The 19,723-nt window shown below is 47.3% G+C and overlaps 1 protein-coding gene across 2 annotated transcripts in view; it reads right to left on the bottom strand.

The window, feature by feature from the left end:
* The window catches only part of SPTBN1 (spectrin beta, non-erythrocytic 1), a 244,532-nt gene extending 232,741 nt beyond the window's left edge, over positions 1-11,791 (bottom strand). For both annotated transcript variants that reach the window (XM_077925439.1, XM_077925438.1), the window contains exon 1: positions 11,337-11,791. The gene's annotated coding sequence lies outside the window, so the exon portion shown is untranslated. The remainder of the gene's footprint in view (positions 1-11,336) is intronic.
* Positions 11,792-19,723: the final 7,932 nt, after the last annotated feature.

The following is a 19,723-nucleotide window of genomic DNA, read 5'->3' on the forward strand; positions in this document are numbered from 1 at the left end:
CCTTAAGCTGTGCTGTTTCAGCTGTGTTTCTGTCTGTAATCTTTGCCGTGCGGTTTTATCTTTAACAAACTCCATTCCCCTCAGAACATCTGGAAGAAATTATGTCATTGGAGCGACCCCAACACCACTCCCATTGTTTAGGAAACCAAGTGTGCGGATTTTTAAAATCCAGATGTTTCTGAAAAGGCACACAGGTGATTGCTAGACATGCTCCACAGCTGTGTGGACAGAAGATGTTTAGCTCTCATTGAGGTGGCAAACCTGTGTCTGGCTTGTGCCTCTTCATACTGCAAATTGAGGTTTACATATTATTATTATTATTATTATTATTATTATTATTATTATTATTATTCAGTTGTACCTTGGTTTTCGAACAGCTTAGTTCTTGAACGCTTTGGCTCTTGAACGCCGCAAACCCGAAGTGACTGTTCCAGTTTGCAAACTATTTTTGGATGCCGAAAGTCCGACAGGGCTTCCGTGGCTTCTGATTGGCTGCAGGAGCTTCCTGAAGCCAATCAGAAGCCACGCTTTGGTTTCTGAACGTTTTGGAAGTCAAACAGACTTCCGGAATGGATTCCGTTTGACTTCCAAGTATGACTGTAATAATATTTGTACCCCGCCCATCAGACTGGGCCCATTACAAAAACCTCCTCCATTGCAAAAAAACACAACTCCCTTGATCTAAGGGAGAAAGAGTTTCTAGTTTTCTTTGCTATTTTTTTTTAATAGACAATTTCATCGAGGCTAAGACTATAAATAATGGCTAGTAGCCGGAATGGCTTAATGCTGCCTCTTGAATCATGGTGCTTCCATTCGAGGGCTTAACATTACAGATTGCTCACAGGGATAGTGCAAATGGGCTGTTGGCAACAGGGTGTTTTTTTTTAAAAGATGGTCTGCAGAAGGAGAAAAATCTGGTTTAAACAGGGAGGTATATAAGCAGAGACATCACCTTGCCAACAAAGGTCCATATAGTTAAAGCTATGGTTTTCCCAGTAGTGATGTATGGAAGTGAGAGCTGGACCATAAAGAAGGCTGATCGCCGAAGAATTGATGCTTTTGAATTATGGTGCTGGAGGAGACTCTTGAGAGTCCCATGGACTGCAAGAAGATCAAACCTCTCCATTCTGAAGGAAATCAGCCCTGAGTGCTCACTGGAAGGACAGATCGTGAAGCTGAGGCTCCAGTACTTTGGCCACCTCATGAGAAGAGAAGACTCCCTGGAAAAGACCCTGATGTTGGGAAAGATGGAGGGCACAAGGAGAAGGGGACGACAGAGGACGAGATGGTTCGCGAAGCTACCAGCATGAGTTTGACCAAACTGGGGGAGGCAGTGGAAGACAGGGGTGCCTGGCATGCTCTGGTCCATGGGGTCACGAAGAGTCGGAAACGACTAAACGACTAAACAACAACAACATGCCATGTCTCAGCAAAGAAAGTTTGTGTAGATTAGAGAGAGTGTCTCAAATAACTCTCCAACCCTAATTTGCCCTTGGGAAGAGAACCACAACTATTGACCGTACAGGTAGCAGCTGAACTATTTCCCCTTCTCATAATTAAAACTCTCTCTATATAAATCCCTCTCTTTCACAGCCACCAGGACTCCCACCTTTCATTAGCAAGCTAAAAAAAAATAAGTCACACAACTATAGAACCATCTACACCTTTCTTTTCTTATTTAAAGGTTTTGCATCCTGACTTCCCGGGTTACCTGGAGCAGGCATAGGCAAACTCGGCCTTCCAGGTGTTTAGGGACTACAATTCCCATCATCCCTGACCACTGGTCCTGTTAGCTAGGGATGATGGGAGTTGTAGTCCCAAAACATCTGGAGGGCCGAGTTTGCCTATGCCTGACCCTGGAGGCTCTCAAGAAAGCATCCAAAAGCCCCCAATAAACATGGGAAAAGAGGAAGAAGCTTCCTTATAGTGAGTCAAACCAATGGTCCATAGTATTGTCTGGACCAGGCTTTCCCAAACTTGGGACTCCAGCTGTTTTGGACTACAACTCCCATCATCTCTGACTCCCATCACAGGGATGATGGGAGTTGTAGTCCAAAAACTGTTGGAGCCCAAGTTTGGGAAAGCCTGGTCTAGACTGACTTGGCTCTTCTCCAGGGTTTCAGAATCTACTACAAACCAAATCTACTAAGACAGCACAATTCGCCCAAGCACCAGCCTGCAAATGCTTTTCTGAACCAGAAGGCCAACAAATACATCCTCTGAGAAGCCCCCTCTTGGAGGTGATTATATCTCAGGAGCCACCACGTCACAAAAGTCATGCAGATACACACAAAACCGCACAGCATCCATAATACAAGTGACCTCAAAACTCTCCAAAAGAGTCCGATAATCAGAAGTTTGGATACCCGGAAGTGCCGGGTGGAAACAAGGCTGAGGGCACCCTCCTGGTATGCCCCACGCAGGACCTTAAGGTCCACAAATGACAACATTTAGGAGGTCCCAGGTCGCAAGGTGGTTAGATTGGTCTCAACTGGGGCCAGGGCCTTTTCAGTACTGGCCCCGACTTGGTGGAACGCTCTGTCACAAGAGACTAGGGCCCTGCGGGACTTGACATCTTTCCGCAGGGCCTGCAAGACAGAGCTCTTCCGCCTGGCCTTTGGTTTGGACTCAGTCTGAACCTTATGTTTCCCTCCCCTTATGGTTTTGATCTACGGGCTACTTTTTAAATGAGGCTGCATTTTAAATTGCATTTTAACCTGTATTTTAAATTGGGTTTCCCCCCCTATTATGTTTTTACTGTAATTTTACTGGTGATAGCCGCCCTGAGCCCGGCTCTGGCCAGGGAGGGCGGGGTATAAATAAATTTATTATTATTATTACCATTATTATTATCCCCCATCAGTAATTGGCTCCCTCCAGGGCCAGCCCTACCGTTGAGCAGAATGAGGCAGCTGCCTCAGGCGACAGGGGATGAGTGTGCAGATGCTGTCTAGGGAGCGCAGGCCAGACCAGGCAGTACAGAAACGCTCAGCCTGCTCTTCTCAGGTGCTCTTGAGGACATTGCAATGCCACCAGAGTTGAGGCAGGATCTAATAGCCACTCTAACTGCTGCTAACTGGAAGCCATAGAATTGTAGAATCGTACAGTTGGAAGGCGGACTTCTTCACTAGGGGCGCCAGTGTTGTGGAATGCCCTCTCTGCTGAAATATGAGAGACCACCATCAGTTAATAGCGTTGCACCAGCTCTCTCCAAAAAAACAGCTGGAGACCCAAGCTTGATAAACTCTGGGCTCCAGACAATACTGAGGCCATACAGAAACTACCTCGTGAAGGTCTGTATCTCAAGGTATATATGTATAAATTGATTTATCGGTGTGTTTTAATGGTGTATCTATGCATACTCTGCACAGCAGGCATAGAATACTTTTATATTTTCTTTTTGGTTGAAATGACCAGGATGGTCACAACAACAAATAAACTTGTGTCATGACTTACTGAGCTAGATGGACCATTGTTTAGACAAGCATTTCCCAGAACTTGAACTTTCTGATCGAATTGTTTCAATTGCTCTATAAGCCGTTTTCCTAGGATCGTACAATTGTAGAGTTGGAAGGGACCTTGAGGGTCATCTAGCCCAACCCCCTGTTTCAATTGATCTGTTTTTAATAGGGGGTTTTTTAATTGAATATTTTCTTTATGGATGTTTTGATGGATTTTTATTTTTATTTTGTATATTTTAACTGAGTGTGAATATTTCTTAATTGGCTTTACATCTGTAAACCACATATAAGTCATCTTGGTGTGTAACCGGTATATAAATTAATTAACTGATTAATATATGAGTATATAAATAAATTAAATGAGAATGATAATAATATTAAGTCCCCATTTGGAAGCACAAAAAGTTACAGGATTGTTACTAGATCAGATGATTAGGAGATGGTTGTATCACTTATTACTACATTTTAATTTTTCCTAATCTGCAAATGTATGACAACATTTATCTTATTCATGCTCACAATACTGAAAGGCTGGTCTTTATTATTCGTCCTGCCCACCAGCAGGAAAATGAGGACCTTACACTTGTACTGAAGAAAGACGGTATTTTTATTTTTATTTTACAGCTGACGGTGGTATAATAGAACCAGTATTGCCAGCTGTACGTAGACTCCTTTTCCTGATTTACGGTTGACTGTGGGTAAACAGCCTTTGCAGGCATTTGCAGGTCTTCAAAACCCTGCATGACCCATTTCGACCAAAGATGGTAACTATGAAACAACAGAAATGACCGTCTACACCATGGGCAACAAAGGCTGTGCCACAACACTTTTTGCCATCTTTTAAAAAAATGTGGTTTTCTTCCCATGCAAAGATGGTTACCCTTAACTCAAATGTGGTACTCTCATTGGGAGGGGATGGAGATAGAATTGCTTTGAGGTCTAGATTCTCCATGTGTATGCAGTTGTACCTTGGTTGGCAAACGGAATCTGTTCCGGAAGTCCGTTTGACTTTCGAAAACCAAGGCACGGCTTCCAATTGGCTGCAGGAGCTTCCAATCGGAAGCCGCGGCAGCTACATCACAAGGCATTCGTCAACCAAGGTACGACTGTATTCCTGCCATATATAAAACGTGTCCCTCTAGCTGCGGACGTGCTTTGCTTCTTTAGCTCTCCAGAACCAAGTACACATTGGATGTTTTCCAGGAAAAGCGAGATGGGAGATCTGACCATCGGGGGGCCTCGTTCCGCAGAAATTTCTCAAGGGGGGGGGGGAGAAGCACTGGGAAATGTAGTTTGGGCACTGAGCCACCAGGAACCTTCTTGGGCAAGTTTGATTTGTGTCCATTTTATAGGAGACATTGTAAGACCGTGCTGAGTTAGACAAATACACTGTAGCTTGTAAGTTACAACTGGTAGAATTGCTGCAGTTTGTATCCATGCTCTGAGCTCACCGTGGTAAGTATTTAGGTAAGATATATGGGCACTTCAAGATTCAGGGAAGTTTTTAATGTATGATATTTTAGTGTTTTTTGGTTTCTATGGAAGCCGCCCAGAGTGGCTGGGGAACAAATAATAAATTATTATTATTATTATTATTAATTTTCTTTTAAAGTTGAAGGCTGCAATCCTGCTTACGCTTCTCTGGAAGCAAGTACTGTAGATGCATCAATGGGCCATAGGTCAGTGATAGGGCGCATGCTTTGCCATGCAGAAGGTCCTCCTTTCACTCCCTGGCATCTCCTTTGACTCCAGAGAGGTGCTGCCACCCAGAGTTGGCAATGCTGCCAGTCAGAGTAGGCCAATGTGAAATTGTTGTTGTTGTCATTTCCCCTTTCTACAAGGAGCATTATGGGAAAGCTGAATACAGTCTGTAAGATTTCATTCCTCTCAGTCTTCATGGTTTCCCTGATTCTAAATGTTTTCATACACAGGGCAAGTTCTTGCCCTGTCATTAAAAAAGCAAAAAAGAAAAAAAGAAAAGAAAAAAAACCCACCTCTAAACACAATCAGAGTGCAAAATCTAAATGTCACAGAAACCATCAGCAGGCTTCCTCCTTAGAAACTACAAAGACTAGTCCCAAGATAAGGGAAAGTGTTCAATGAATGCATGCGTCTCAAATTCTGATTTGTGTGTGTGTGAGAGAGAGAGAGAGAGAATGTGTGACACTGTGCGCATGTGGGGTCACCCATGGGACTTCTGCTGGATTTTCCATAACCTCACTGAGACATTTTCCAAACACATCAGCAGGGGGGGAAGTGACTTTCTCAACTGTTTCCCAGAAGAAAATGGCCAACAATCCCCTCGTCTACTGATCCCGGAAATCAGGGTACAACGACCCGCACATCCATGAAAATTCATCTTCAGTGGCATGGATTTACATGGTGAATGGCTGGGAAGATGCTGGAAAACATTTAAACCACAACCATGACCTCCTTCCCCTCAATATAATACTCATTCCTTTTTTCCTTTCAATGAGAAAATGCCACACGAATAGCTCTCGCCATTCAGCTATCAATGCTCCCAAGCCATAAATGGCATCTATTTCAGTAAGTGATGCTCACCACAGTGGCTAAGGCTGCAAACCCTAACCCCAACTACCTGGGAGTAAGCCCCATGGAATTCAGAAGGACTTGAATTCAAGGTAGGCATGGCTAGGACTGCAAGCCCAGAAAAGGAGCTGCAGGCTAGGAAGCTCTGAATCTCGCTTCTGACATCAGCTGGCGTCTATCAGGTGTCACCCTTTGACAGCTCCTGGGGCTCAAGGGCATTGGCGAGGTCACAGGATTTGACACCTGTCTTGGGCCTCCCACTCAAACATTCCCCCACCCATGGGATCATTTGGTGGCAGAAGATGAATCCATGCCTACTTTACCGCCTTTCATTTTGAATTTCCCACAATGCCATGTTGGCAATATGTTGGGGCATTATGGGTAAACAAAATGGCAGGTGGCTTTCAGTTGCTGCTTCCTTGCCTCACCTTGATGGTGAGTGGGTGATGTTGATAAGCAAAATTGGGGGAGCCAGCAAGCAGTGATTTGGGCAGGGGGCGGCTGTGAGACGATAGAAAAGCTAATAGTTGAGATTCCTGCATTGCAGGGAGTTGGATTAGAGAACCTTTGGGGTCCCTTCATACTCTACAATTCTATGATTTTATTATCTACCTTGCAGGGTTGTCATACAGATCACTGACATAGATCTTGCTTTTTCAAATGTTTCAAATCCTTTTTTTTTTTTTTTTACTTATCAAACGTTTTACTTTGAAAGTTGCTAAATCGTGCCTTCGTCCCAAACATGGATTCCAGGATGGTATACACAAAGATTGCAAATATTAATACAATATTTAAAACGAACAATAAAAACAAAATTCACAAAGTCGTTTTAACTGTGTGTAGATGACTGAATTACTCTGCCGAAGTTTAAGTGTTATGTTTAAGGTTCAGATCTGCATTAAGCAGCTACAAGGATAAAACGCAGGATAAAACATCATAGCAATACATGCACAACTCAAGCTTATGTCATGTCATGAAGGTATTGTTTATAACCTGCCCAGCAAGACAGCAGGTTTGCATGGTCGCCAAGTTGATAACTCCAGTAGCCACTGATGCACCCCAGGAAAACCAAACCCCTTTTGTGCCACCGTGACTGTTCAGTTCATTTACGCCATATGCATTTAAAAGCAACAACAAAAAACACCTTTATTCAAGATTTCTTAGTTTACAAAAATACGTGCAGTCTCTATTTACATGTGCATTTGAACCAAACCATGAAGCTTTATCTGGACACAGTTCAGGCATCAGGTGATGAGTTTTATGTTTGAATTCTCCATTGAACAAAAACTTGCATGCAGAAAACTCGTGTGTAAGAGAGAAGGGTTCAGACCAGCTTTCTCCCTGCGACTGTGCAGAGGCTGTTTGTTTTTAAGTGCAAGTCCAAAGAGGATTTCCCCCTGACACACACACAAGCCACCATCATTACCAACAGGAACATGAAGCGGTACAGTCCAGGAAAATCTTTACCGCTTGCTCTAGCTTCACATTAAAATCTTTCTCTGCTTTGCAAGGACCAAGATCCCTTGCCTGCTCGCTTCTGCTAGCTGCCGCCCCTGCTGCCATCACCGCACACTTGTTTCTCTCACCCTCGAGGCATCGGAGCGCATGCAAGTGTTTTTCTCGGCTGGTGATTTTGCACCTGGTTTCTTACTCAAAACGCCAATGGTCCCCCGTGACGCCGTCGCACTGATGCCGTTTCTTAAAATAAAACTGCAAACAATCTATTGGCTTTAAATCCGTGTGGCCCTCCGCCTGTGTGCATGCGTTGGTCACACCACACAGCGCACCGTTTGTGCTGAGAAGCTGCATCTAATTGAGACAAATAACACACGGGCTGGAAAAAACAATGCTCTATACCAATCAATTTCCAATAGAGAAACCGTGACGGCTGCACTTAAAAGCCAAACTGGCCTTGCTGAGCCAGACAAAAGATGCGTCTAGCACAGCTCTCTGTGTCCAACAGAGCTCAGTCAAGGGCCACACAGCAGATCACAAGAGAGGGCATGATGGAGCTAGGTCACCTCTAGCTGTTTGACCCTGCTGCCTCATAATCAATGATATAGTGCCTTGGAACATGGAGGTTCCAGTCCTAGCTATCATAAAAGAACAGCAGTACTCAGTCACTTAAACTCACTAATAAAAAGTCACCTCTCCTATGCATCTCCAAGCACCCTAAGAGGCTGCTCTCTGTTTTTTCCATTTCCCGGCACATCCTGTCGATTCATTCAATATTTATGCTGCAGAACAATCTTGCCATAAGCCCACAGAGGCCTGAGTGGATTAAGTCTGGAGAGGAGGAGGATCCCTATCGCATTTTAATGCAAGGGTAAACAATAAAATTGCAAGGGTTTTAAAAAAGAAATTTGTCAGAAGAGAGAGCCGGAACAATAAAACAACAACATCCAGTTCGCTACATTCTGAAATTACATAAATGAGAGGTGGAATAGCTCAGTCGGTAGAGCACGGAACTCTTAATCCCGGGGTTGTGGGTTCAAACCCCATGCTGGGCAAAGGATTCCTGCATTGCATGGGGTTGGACTAGATGACCCTTGTGGTCCCTTCTAAGTCTATGATTCTATGAAATGCAATTTGGATATCCAAAGAGCTGTGGTGAATTAGGAAGCTTCACTGCCATGGACAGACTACATGGCCTTAGGCACTTTCAGCTTCACTCCTTCCATCTGCATTGTGGTGAATATTAGTAATTCTGACTTTTTTCCATGGTGGTTGTAAGAATTACAACAAGATAAAGCACAACTTTGGCCACCTCATGAGAAGAGAAGACTCCCTGGAAAAGACCCTGATGTTGGGAAAGATGGAGGGCACAAGGAGAAGGGGACGACAGAGGATGAGATGGTTGGATAGTGTTCTCAAAGCTACAAACATGAGCCTGACCAAACTGCGGGAGGCGGTGGAAGATAGGAGTGCCTGGCGTGCTCTGGTCCATGGGGTAACGAAGAGTCGGACACGACTAAACGACTAAACAACAACAACAACAAAAGCACAAGAAGCACTTTGAATACTTCAACAGAGCTATGCAGAGGTTGCACATTGCTACTCTACGGCAAGGCTTACCCTGGATAAGGTTTGTCAAAGCTAATAAAAATAAAATGTAGCTGTCAGGGAGTCTGTCTCTCAGAGACCTGTCTGCTCTGCTTTAATCTCTCAAGTGTGCCTTCTTTTCCCGACACAGTGTTGGCCCAGTCAGCATCCACGGTCTAAATTTGCAAGGAATACACAGAATCCGGTGCCTTTTATGATGGTGAATAATTAAGTGATAGTTGTAATAATGTAGGATTTCTGTTCTCCATCCCCCAGCAAAGTCCATAAAACGATCAGCAAAAGCAATAAGAAACAGGACAAAGTAATTCTTCCAACGATCAGGAAAAAAAAAATGGGTACAGCACTAACACCTTTAAACGCAACTTGCTGATTTCTTCCTCTTCAAATAACGTACAGCACCACCAGACAGAAAAAATATATACCCTCGTCAAATGGAAATAAATGGCTATCCGGATGTAGTTTTCTCTGAGACGCAGCTATGAGCACGATCTATTTCAACAATCAATTGCACCATTTTAATTTTGATAATTTTTTTGTGGTGTCACCCGGAGTTTCACGTGAAAGGGCAACGGGCGAAACGACCGTTTCCTCCGGAGCAAAAGGAGCGGTTAAGTGGAACCTGCTATCCTTTCCAATATGGAAGGGCACTTTCACCCACAACACCCAGCTGGGATTGACTTCTCCACCTTGGGCTCCTTCCAGCGGCCTGCAGAACAGTCCGGATGCGAAGGGAAATGCCCAGCCATCGCCTCTCGCCATGCACAACACTCTCCCCCTAATGCAACCCCTCCCTTATGGCGCTACTTTTTGTAGTATCAGATTAATCTTCCACAGCTGCAGGCTGGACTCCCATCTGACCGCATTAGATCTGCAGGGCTGCAATCACATTGCTCCCCTCTTCGTTGCAAGAGACCGTGGGGCGGGGAATGGGGCTGCTGCTGGTGGAAGAAGTGGAAATGCCAACAGTTCCTATAGAGATATCTGCATAATATGACAGCTGGGGTTGTGGGGTGGGGGGGCTGGCGGAGAGGATGGGTGGGAAAGGTTTCCAGTGACAAAGCAGTAGCGATCCTGTCCCCTTGGCATTAAGGGAAAGGGGGAGGGGAAACTGGACCTGGTTTTCTGCAGGGTGGGGCTGTGGTAATGCCCAAGGGAGGGAGGGAGGGAGAGATTTTCATGCAAAATGTGTCCCAGAGAAGGAGGGAGGGATTCGGATGCATTTTGCTGCATTTCTGCCCAGGCAAAAAAGAGAGAAAAATATTGGGGGGGGGGGCGTTGGTGGAGAAGTAAAATAATTTAAGACACACGACTGATCCAGATTCTTTTCCCCCAACCTTTGACGCACGCACACTCCCGCTTCCGAAAATAATAAAGACCTCCCCAAGGGAGAAATCGCAATGGAGGCAGGTGAGGGACAGGTGGGGGTGGGGGGTGTCCTCACATCTAATACAAATAGGTAAATCAATGGGGGGGGGAAGGACTTTTTAAATGCATATTATGATCAGGAAGAATAAGCCCCTCCCAATCCGCTTTCCACCTCTGTTCCCCAAATGGATCCATTTGCACAAACCTGTTGAAGTATGAAAGGGGGGGGAGGACGCTTGCCTGACCACCAGTCCCTCTCTTCCAAGCCACTGGGTGCAAAGAGGAGGAGGGAGACAATGAGGCAGACCAGGGAGCAACCGACCACGCCTGTTTTGCAACCCACGGACCGTTACGCGAACCAACAAGCCGCCCAGGTCGCTCGCCGGGGATGCTGCGCCGCCGCGTCTTCTTTTATTGCGCCGTCTCCTGCTTGGTGTCACCCGCCTCTCCCGGACCTGGATCAACCTCAGCGCCAGACCTCGGTTCCCACCGATCGTCCCGGGGAAACGGGGCGAGACAGCAAGCGAGGGGGGCTAAGTTAGCCCTCGTCGCGATGCTGCTGCAACAGCGCAATGCTGGAAGCGTTTATTCGCGGGAGAGAGGCATCTCCTCCTCGCCCGCCGGGCACCGTGACCCTCGAGGGAGGGCGATCTCGTCCCTGCGGAAAGGGCTCCCCCATCACCCGCAGCCGCTGCAGCGCCACCGCGGCCCCTTTCCACGCAGCGCCACCAGCCCCACGACACCAGCCACCCAGACAGAGATCGGCGACCGAGTGCCAACGTCTCTGCGATCCCCGGTGCCCCGATCCGCAAGGGGAAGGCAACCCCCGCACCCCACCCCCAAATCCACGCATAACCCTCTCGCTCGGTTTAGCAAAGCTGGAAGGAAATCGCCTACCTCTCCTGGCGAGGGTGGTGGTGCTGGTGGGGGGCCGGGGGGTGTCCGATCTCCTTCGCCCTTGTATGCAATGCGGCGCGCTCCCTCTCTCTCAGCAGTGGCGGCGGCGGCGGCGAAGTGCAGGAGGAGGAGGAGGAGGAGGAGGAGGAGGTGGGTGGGTGGCGATGATGATGGTGGTGGTGATGGTGATGATGCAGCAGCAAGAGGCAGCGAGAAGAAGCAGCAGCCTCTCTGGCTGGAGCTGGCAGAGAGAAGGAGGGAGGGGGAGGAAGGAGGGAGGGAGGGGGCAGGCTGAGAAAAGAGGAGATCCGAGCAGCAGGCAGCGGCTCCGCGGCAGAGGAGGAGGCTAGCAATGGATGGCGGCGGGTGGCGTTTAGCGAGGAGGAGGAGGGGTTCAAGGGAGTGGACGGCAGGAATCCGCAGCCAGCCAGCCGGCCTGCCCGCCCCCTCCGATGCCCGCCCGCACAGCGACAGCTGCACTGATTGAGAGAGGAGAGGAGGGGAAAGGGGGCGGGGACAGAACGCTCGTACTCATGCGCGTTCGCGCGCGCGCGCACACACACACACATATACGGGCAGCCCCGCGCGCGCGCGCTTCACAATGGAGACGAGAGAGCGCTCGCTCGCGCGCGCGGCTGCCCAGCGAATGAGGGAGCAGGGAGGGTGAGGGCGCGCGGCGGGGAAGGCGATGGCCGCGGAGCCACAGGGCTCTTTCCCCGCTTATCGCAGCGGACGAGGCTTCTACACGCATAACAAAAACGTGTGAGCCCAATGACTCGGGTCTCAGACCCGCGCGCAAACGAGGGGGCGCGTGTGGAGGTGCGGTTTCTCGACCACCCTCGCCACGGTCCCGGAGGAGGGCTTCGCGCGCCCTTGAGCGCATCCTTGGCGCTCCCTTCTGAGTGGGCCAGTCCGGGATGGGGCAAGCTCTCGCGCCCGGCCTGGGATGTACCACTTCTTCACGTTTCAGGTGGGGGGGGGCGCGCGCGAAGGAGGGGCTCCCTCGGCGGAACGGCCCTCCCCTGCGTGCCGGAGAGAAGGCGGGAGACGCCTGCGCTTCATCCCTGCGCGTCCCGCGTGTAGACGCTGCTTGGTGGAGCGGGGGAGGGATTGGTTCGTCTCTTTCGGCCGGGTTGCGTGGAGCTCGGGGTGACGCGGCCCAGTCACCGCTTGACCACTTCGGCGAGGGCCAAACCTTGTAAAGAGGTCCAAGTCCTGATTTCCCATCAGCCCCTGGTTTTTGCCGCCCCCCCCCCCGCAGGCAGCCAAAGGGGCTGCAGTATGAAGCAGAATCCTTGTGCGAAGGAGGGAGAGGGGCTTCTTGACCCTTTCATCGCTGGCATATTATTATTATTATTTTGCACTGTCTGTGTATTTATTATTATTATTATTTATTAAATTCCTCTCATTCCTTCCAAGAGATTTCCTCTCGCAATCATATCAGTTCCTTTGCTGGACATAACAAATAACATTAAAATGCAATGGTCTGTTGTGAGTGTTTTTTAGTGGGGGAATGGCTCCAGGTTTGGGGTGAGCATGGGGGTTCCGTTTCCTATACAGCCACCTTGGTTTTATTGCTAGAGAGAGAGAAGCTACATGCGATTCTGAAGACAGCATGGGATGCTCATTTTGAGTAAATAAGGAAGCCACTTTCACTAGAATGTAGCTTTCCCTCTCTCTGGGGTGGGATTTAGCTCCAAAATAATACGTCCCAACTGCTCTTGAACTCACTTAAGGAAAAGGTGGTATATAAATGTTGTCGCTGGCATCAATCCATTTCGAGAGACAATGGAGTGTGCCTCTGGGGGTGAAGTCAAAAACTGCTGTGTTGTCAGCACTGAAGCCTGGGCAGGGTGCATGGAGGTCCTGGGCTATCCAAGCAACAAGACCCCCCTCTTGGCTTTGCTGATGTGGTCCAAAGGAAAGCAGAACAATGTGTTTGGCACCAGCTTGGCTGCAGGAGTTGCTGGAAGGAGGCGTACAAGATGCCATCCAACGGCCTTAGGGACTTCGCTCTGGATTTGTGTAGGGTTTACTCCTGAGCCTTTTCTTCTCCCAAAGATATTGTGCAAGGCAGGTTTAGGATCAGAGTTTTCCTTCTAGATGGGCTACCTTCCTAGGTTGACAAGTCCCATCTTCCCCTCACTTCCCTCTACACCACATGCTATAAACACATTTTCGGCTGCTGGACCCCCTATTGGTCCTGTCTGCTCAATCCACCAGAGCCCTTCTTTGCATGCAGGAGAAGTCCCTAACTCACTGAAGGTTCAAGACCTATCAGATACCCACACCTGCTTTAGTCCAACAGTCGAAGCCGTTTCCCAAGGTGTGACCGCTGTCACATGCTGGTAGCTTCTAGAAGCCACATCTGAGAGCTGAATACAAGGTCAAAGGTGGACAAACTACACCAGAAGCATGATGTGTCACCCACCAAAGATGCTACCCCCCCCAACACCCCATTCATTTTAATAAAAAGGATGTAAACAAACGTGCATATGGAGCTGTCAGCCTCAGACACATCAGAAGCAACATGCAAAAACAGAATTAAGAGCTAATTTTAATAACCACTTCCGGATCCATATCCCACTTCCTTTGACGTTGGAGCAGAGTACCTGTGTGCTTACAAGTGATGAGGGAAGTTGTTGACTAGGTTCCTCACAGCACCTTTGGGGAGCTTTTATGAGTCACCGTTGCTAACAAGCGGTGTGAGCCTCCCACAAGGCTCCGTCAAGGAACCGCTTATCTATGCCATCCTCATCCCCTCAAGATTTCAGGGCATTTCTCAGCTGTGCTTGAGACATTTGTACCTCTGTTCAGGCCCCTTTTCCCTGACAAGAGCTGTAATTGGTTGTGCACCGAGTCAAACGCCTGGTGCTTCTTTTTAGAGGAGCTCTTTGGGAGCCTTATCAAAGCAGAAGATGTGCAGAAGTGTCCATAGTTCAGTGGTTTTGTTGTTTAGTCATTTAGTCATGTCCGACTTCGTGACCCCATGGACCAGAGCATGCCAGGCACTCCTGTCTTCCACTGCCTCCCACAGTTTGGTCAAACTCATGCTGGTAACTTCCAGAACACTGTCCAACCATCTCGTCCTCTGTCGTCCCCTTCTCCTTGTGCCCTCCATCTTTCCCAACTTCAGGGTCTTTTCCAGGGAGTCTTCTTTTCTCATGAGGTGGCCAAAGTATTGGAGCCTCAGCTTCACGATCTGTCCTTCCAGTGAGCACTCAGGGCTGATTTCCTTCAGAATGAATAGGTTTGACCTTCTTGCAGTCCATGGGACTCTCAAAAGTCTCCTCCAGCACCATAATTCAAAAGCATCAATTCTTTGGCGATCAGCCTTCTTTATGGTCCAGCTCTCACTTCCATACATCGCTACTGGGTATCCAATACTGGTGGAGAAAATAGGGACATTCCAGGATCAAATTGGAAGCTGGGGTGGCTTTTGTAATTCTGGGACTGTCCCTAGACTATTTGTTCTCTGCTGCTCCAGAGAAGCGGACACGGAGCAATGGATCCAAACTATAAGAAAGAAGATTCCACCTAAACATTAGGAAGAACTTCCTGACAGTAAGAGCTGTTCGACAGTGGAATTTGCTGCCAAGGAGTGTGGTGGAGTCTCCTTCTTTGGAGGTCTTTAAGCAGAGGCTTGACAACCATATGTCAGGAGTGCTCTGATGGTGTTTCCTGCTTGGCAGGGGGTTGGACTCGATGGCCCTTGTGGTCTCTTCCAACTCTATGATTCTATGATTCTAGGACACTTGGAGGGTTTGTGTCACTCGCTACTGCAGGTATCTTCTGTGTGAATCACAGCCACTGCTTTTTGCACACTGCTATTTTACTTGGGTGTGGGAACTTGCATTTCCTTTTGAAACTTCTTGAAGCAGGCACTGTTCTTAGAGCAAACTAACAGCATATGTTTCCCTGTTTATTCAGATAACATTGGGCTGTATACTAACCCTGTACAATGATTAGTTCCAAATCCACCCAGAATCCTTTGTGGTAAATGCAACGACGCTGAAGTTTTAGTGTAATAAAACACTACTACTACTACTGTCTGCTACTCAGTTCTGCAGACAGTAGACTTTTTACTGGCTTCATTTATTCGAATGGGTGGTAAAAATATTGGTTGGCTCTCATGGATAATTAAGGTTGCCATTAGGAAAGTTTGAGGGAAAAGAGACTGGGAAATAGAGCATGTTGCCTTTCAGGAATCTTTTCAGCCACCTTAGGACATATTTTTTTTAGCGATGTTCATTTTCTCCCAAATGCAAGGGGACATGTGCGAGGTGGGCATTTAAAATTTTGTAACTACACTCATACCTTGGTTCTTGAATTTAATCCATTCTGGGAGTCCATTCGACTCCCAAAACGGTTCAAAAACCAAGGCGCGGCTTCCAATTGGCTGCAGGAGCTTCGAACGTTCAGCTTCCCAAAAACGTTTCACAAACTGGAACACTCACTTCTGGGTTTGCGACGTTCGAGAGCTGATCTGTTTGATAACTAAGGTGTTTGACTACCAAGGTACCATTGTAGTCTCTAGAAACTCTAGATGATTCAAATGTGCCCTTTGAGTGGCTGATCAACAACATTTTGGGCAAGAGGCCTAATAATATCCTGGTTCTCCTGAACGTACTACCTCCGCACAGAAGCAAATGTGTGGGCTGTTTAAAAAGAGGTGGCTCCTTTCAATATGTAATTCTCCCATTTCTCAGTGAGTTGTAGTTGGCATCTATCTGTCTCGGGAGACAATGGCATACCTTCCAACATTTATCCGATGAAAATAGGGGCACCCTATTCAACAACAACAACAACATTTTATATCTATACCCTGCATCTTACTGAGTTGCCCCACCCACTCTGGGCTGCTTCCAACATATATAAAAAAAATAAGAAAGCAAAAAATGTCCAAAAACTTCCCTATACAGGGCTGCCTTCAGGTGTCTTCTAGAGGTTGTAAAGTTACTTATCTCCTTGGTTCAGGGGCTGCATAACTCCATACCCTCCAACATCCAACAGTTCTCCAATGAAGACAGGTATGATTCTGTAAATCTGGGACTGTCCCTGGAAAATAGGGACACTTGCAATGGAGAAGTGTGTTTTTAAGGGTGAAAGTACTTACTACAGAATATGCTGGACGAGGGAAGAGGATGATCAACAGCCCAGATCTGGGAAGCGATGGTGTGCAGCACCAACAATTCCCATGACCTTGGTAAGGTCAAGCTGGGCCTTCTGGGTTGCATCCTTCAGAAAGGCCTTGGCAGTTGAAAGCAGCGAAAGACGCCCAGCGAATATTTGGCAGTTCTGCTTCAGCAATACTATAAACATCTCCACAAGAACATGGAAGCACACAATGGCTGGGCTTACCCTAGAGGAAATGGTACTTCATCAGGGCGTAACTTGTTTAAATAATCTCTGGATAGACGCTGAATGTCTCTTTAGAGCAGGAAAAATAATGGAAGTCCAAGTCTTCATGATATGCTGAGTGGCCCTACATGACTTGTTTTGTTAGGCAAAACAAGAGGGTGAAAGAGGGAGAACATCACTCTTCCAAAAAACGTGGAGCTTGTAGCTTTTCGTGAAGAGCTACTACCTGCATCTATTACAACTATCAGGTAGACGATAGATAGATGATAGATAGATAGATCTCCAGACTCAGAGAGTGTCCAGGTATTGTAGTATAATAACCACATCAAACAGTCATGCCTTCACCCAAAGAATCCTGGGAAATTTAGCTTGCCAAGGGTGATTAGAGTCATTAGGAGACCCCTATTCCCCTCACGCGGGTGGTGCTGTGGATTAAACCACAGAGCCTAGGGCTTGCCGATCAGAAGGTCGGCAGTTCAAATCCCCACGACAGGGTGAGTTCCCATTGCTCAGTCCCTGCTCCTGCCAATCTAGCAGTTCGACAGCACGTCAAAGTGCAAGTAGATAAATAGGTACCGCTCCAGCGGGAAGGTAAACAGCGTTTCCGTGCGCTGCTCTGGTTTGCCAGAAGCGGCTTAGTCATGCTGGCCACATGACCCGGAAGCAATACGCTGGCTCCCTCGGCCAGTAAAGCGAGATGAGCGCTGTAACCCCAGAGTCGGCCACGACTGGACCTAATGGTCAGGGGTCCCTTTACCGTTACCTATTCCCCTCACCAGAGCTACAGTTGTCAGAGTAGTTTAACATCCAACCCCTCTTCCCAGGGAACTTTGGGAATTGTAATTCTTCAAGGGGAATAGCGTTCTCTCAGCACCCCTTAACAAACTTCCATTTCCAAAATTCTCAGAGCGGGGGAGCCGTGTTCAAAGTGGTATAAAGGTAAAGGTACCCCTGCCCGTACGGGCTAGTCTTGACAGACTCTAGGGTTGTGCGCCCATCTCACTCAAGAGGCCGGGGGCCAGCGCTGTCCGGAGACACTTCCAGGTCACGTGGCCAGCGTGACATCGCTGCTCTGGCGAGCCTGAGCCGCACACGGAAACGCCGTTTACCTTCCCGCTAGTAAGCGGTCCCTATTTATCTACTTGCACCCAGAAGTGCTTTTGAACTGCTAGGTGGGCAGGAGCAGGGACCGAGCAACGGGAGCGCACCCCACCGCGGGGATTCGAACCGCCGACCTTGCGATCGGCAAGCCCTAGGCGCTGAGGCTTTTACCCACAGCGCCACCCGCGTCCCTTCAAAGTGGTATAATACTGCTTTAAATCTGTAGTGCATGTGGGGCTCGCTTCTGTGGACTAGCCTTGAGAGAGATGGGTCATCTCTTTTCAGGGCTTCTGTTCTCACTTGGCGGGGAAGGTGAAAAAAGAGGATTCCATCAGGAGTTAAGTGTGGGATTAATGCAATCAACCAGTAGATTAATCAATTAAAGTTTGGTTTTTCAAACCTTGCTGTTGAATGTTAATTGATAAGGGCAGATATTAACCCATGTGGCTGAGTTTATACTGGTTTGCTTCTGAGGCCAGCATGTTACAGCAATAGGGAATAAAATATTAAAGATAGCCTTCCTTCTAACCAGTAATGGTAGCAGTAGCCTATTAAATTGTAAGTGGTTTTTATTATTTTCTTCAGTACGTTACATGCACCATCCATGAGTTAGGGACTCTGCACGTGAAGAAAGGGTCTCATGGATTGAGAGGATGAGACCAATACCGTGGTACCTTGGGTTACAGCCGCTTCAGGTTACAGACTCCGCTAAGCCAGAAATAGTACCTCAGGTTAAGAACTTTGCTTGAGGATGAAAACAGAAATTGTGCAGTGGCGCCTCAGCAGCAGTGGGAGACCCCATTAGCTAAAGTGGTACCTCAGGTTAAGAACAGTTTCAGGTTAAGAACAGACCTCCATAATGAATTAAGTTCTTAACCAGAGGTATCACTGTAGTAGGTCCAGCCGTCAAGAAGGTGATTTCTTCACATGCTGTAGAGGAAATGAGAGGCAGATGGGGGTCATCAACCTGGGAAGGTAGCCTATCTAAGAGAAGGAAAACTCTGATCCTAAACCTCTGGTGCCTTGTGGGAAATATTCAGTAAAAGACAAGGAGTAAACCCTATACAGATCCAGAGTGGCGTCCCTAAGATGGTTGGATCGCACCTTGTACGCCTCCTTCTGACAACTCCTGCAGCCAAGCTGGTGCCAAATGTATTGTTCTACTTTCCTTTCCTACTTTCCTCCACACCAGTGAGATCGAGAGAGGGGTATTGTCGTCCAGGCAGTTATCTTTCCACAAGGGCCGACATTGATCGCCTGATCAAACCAGCATCACCTGAGCTCTGAGACTGCAGCTTTCTCCCAAAAGAATTGCAGAGTTTTTGAGCACCGGGATATTCGCAGGGAAGCCAAAAGGCTTGTTTAACACTCTACATGATATATACTGTATAGTGAATCAACACAGGTGCCTGCCTTTTTTTTTACTCTCCTCGAGGCCATGCCAATGGTGGCTGTTGGAATAAGCTCCCACATTTCAGAATCTTGAATTCTTGTTCAATAGTCCAATGTTTGTTGACTCACCATCTTAGTCAAGATGGCTTTGCAAATGCATCACATATTTCCCAGCTTGCAGGAATGAAAGATGGCAAAGTTTTGTATGAAGAACTTAAATGAGGTTTTTTAAACATGACAAGTAAAGCTATCTTCTGATGGTCGATCTACAATGAAGGTTTATGTTGCGTGTATAAACCATATAACCCAGAGAGCATACACTGGAGGTGACATCTGAGGTGGTTGGAATACTTTCACAGGAAAATAATGTATGTTCATTTTAAATACATTTCCCATGGGAAGAAGTTTATTTCCATTGCAAACATAAAACCAGCTTTGTTTTGGCTAAAGCTCCATTGCAGAAGAACCCTTATCGTATGGGGCTTGGGTGTTTGGATGTAACTTTGATCTAAATTCATGCAGTCATAAAACTA

This window comes from Podarcis muralis, chromosome 3 (assembly GCF_964188315.1).
Source record: "Podarcis muralis chromosome 3, rPodMur119.hap1.1, whole genome shotgun sequence".
In the NCBI taxonomy this organism is placed as follows: domain Eukaryota; kingdom Metazoa; phylum Chordata; class Lepidosauria; order Squamata; family Lacertidae; genus Podarcis; species Podarcis muralis.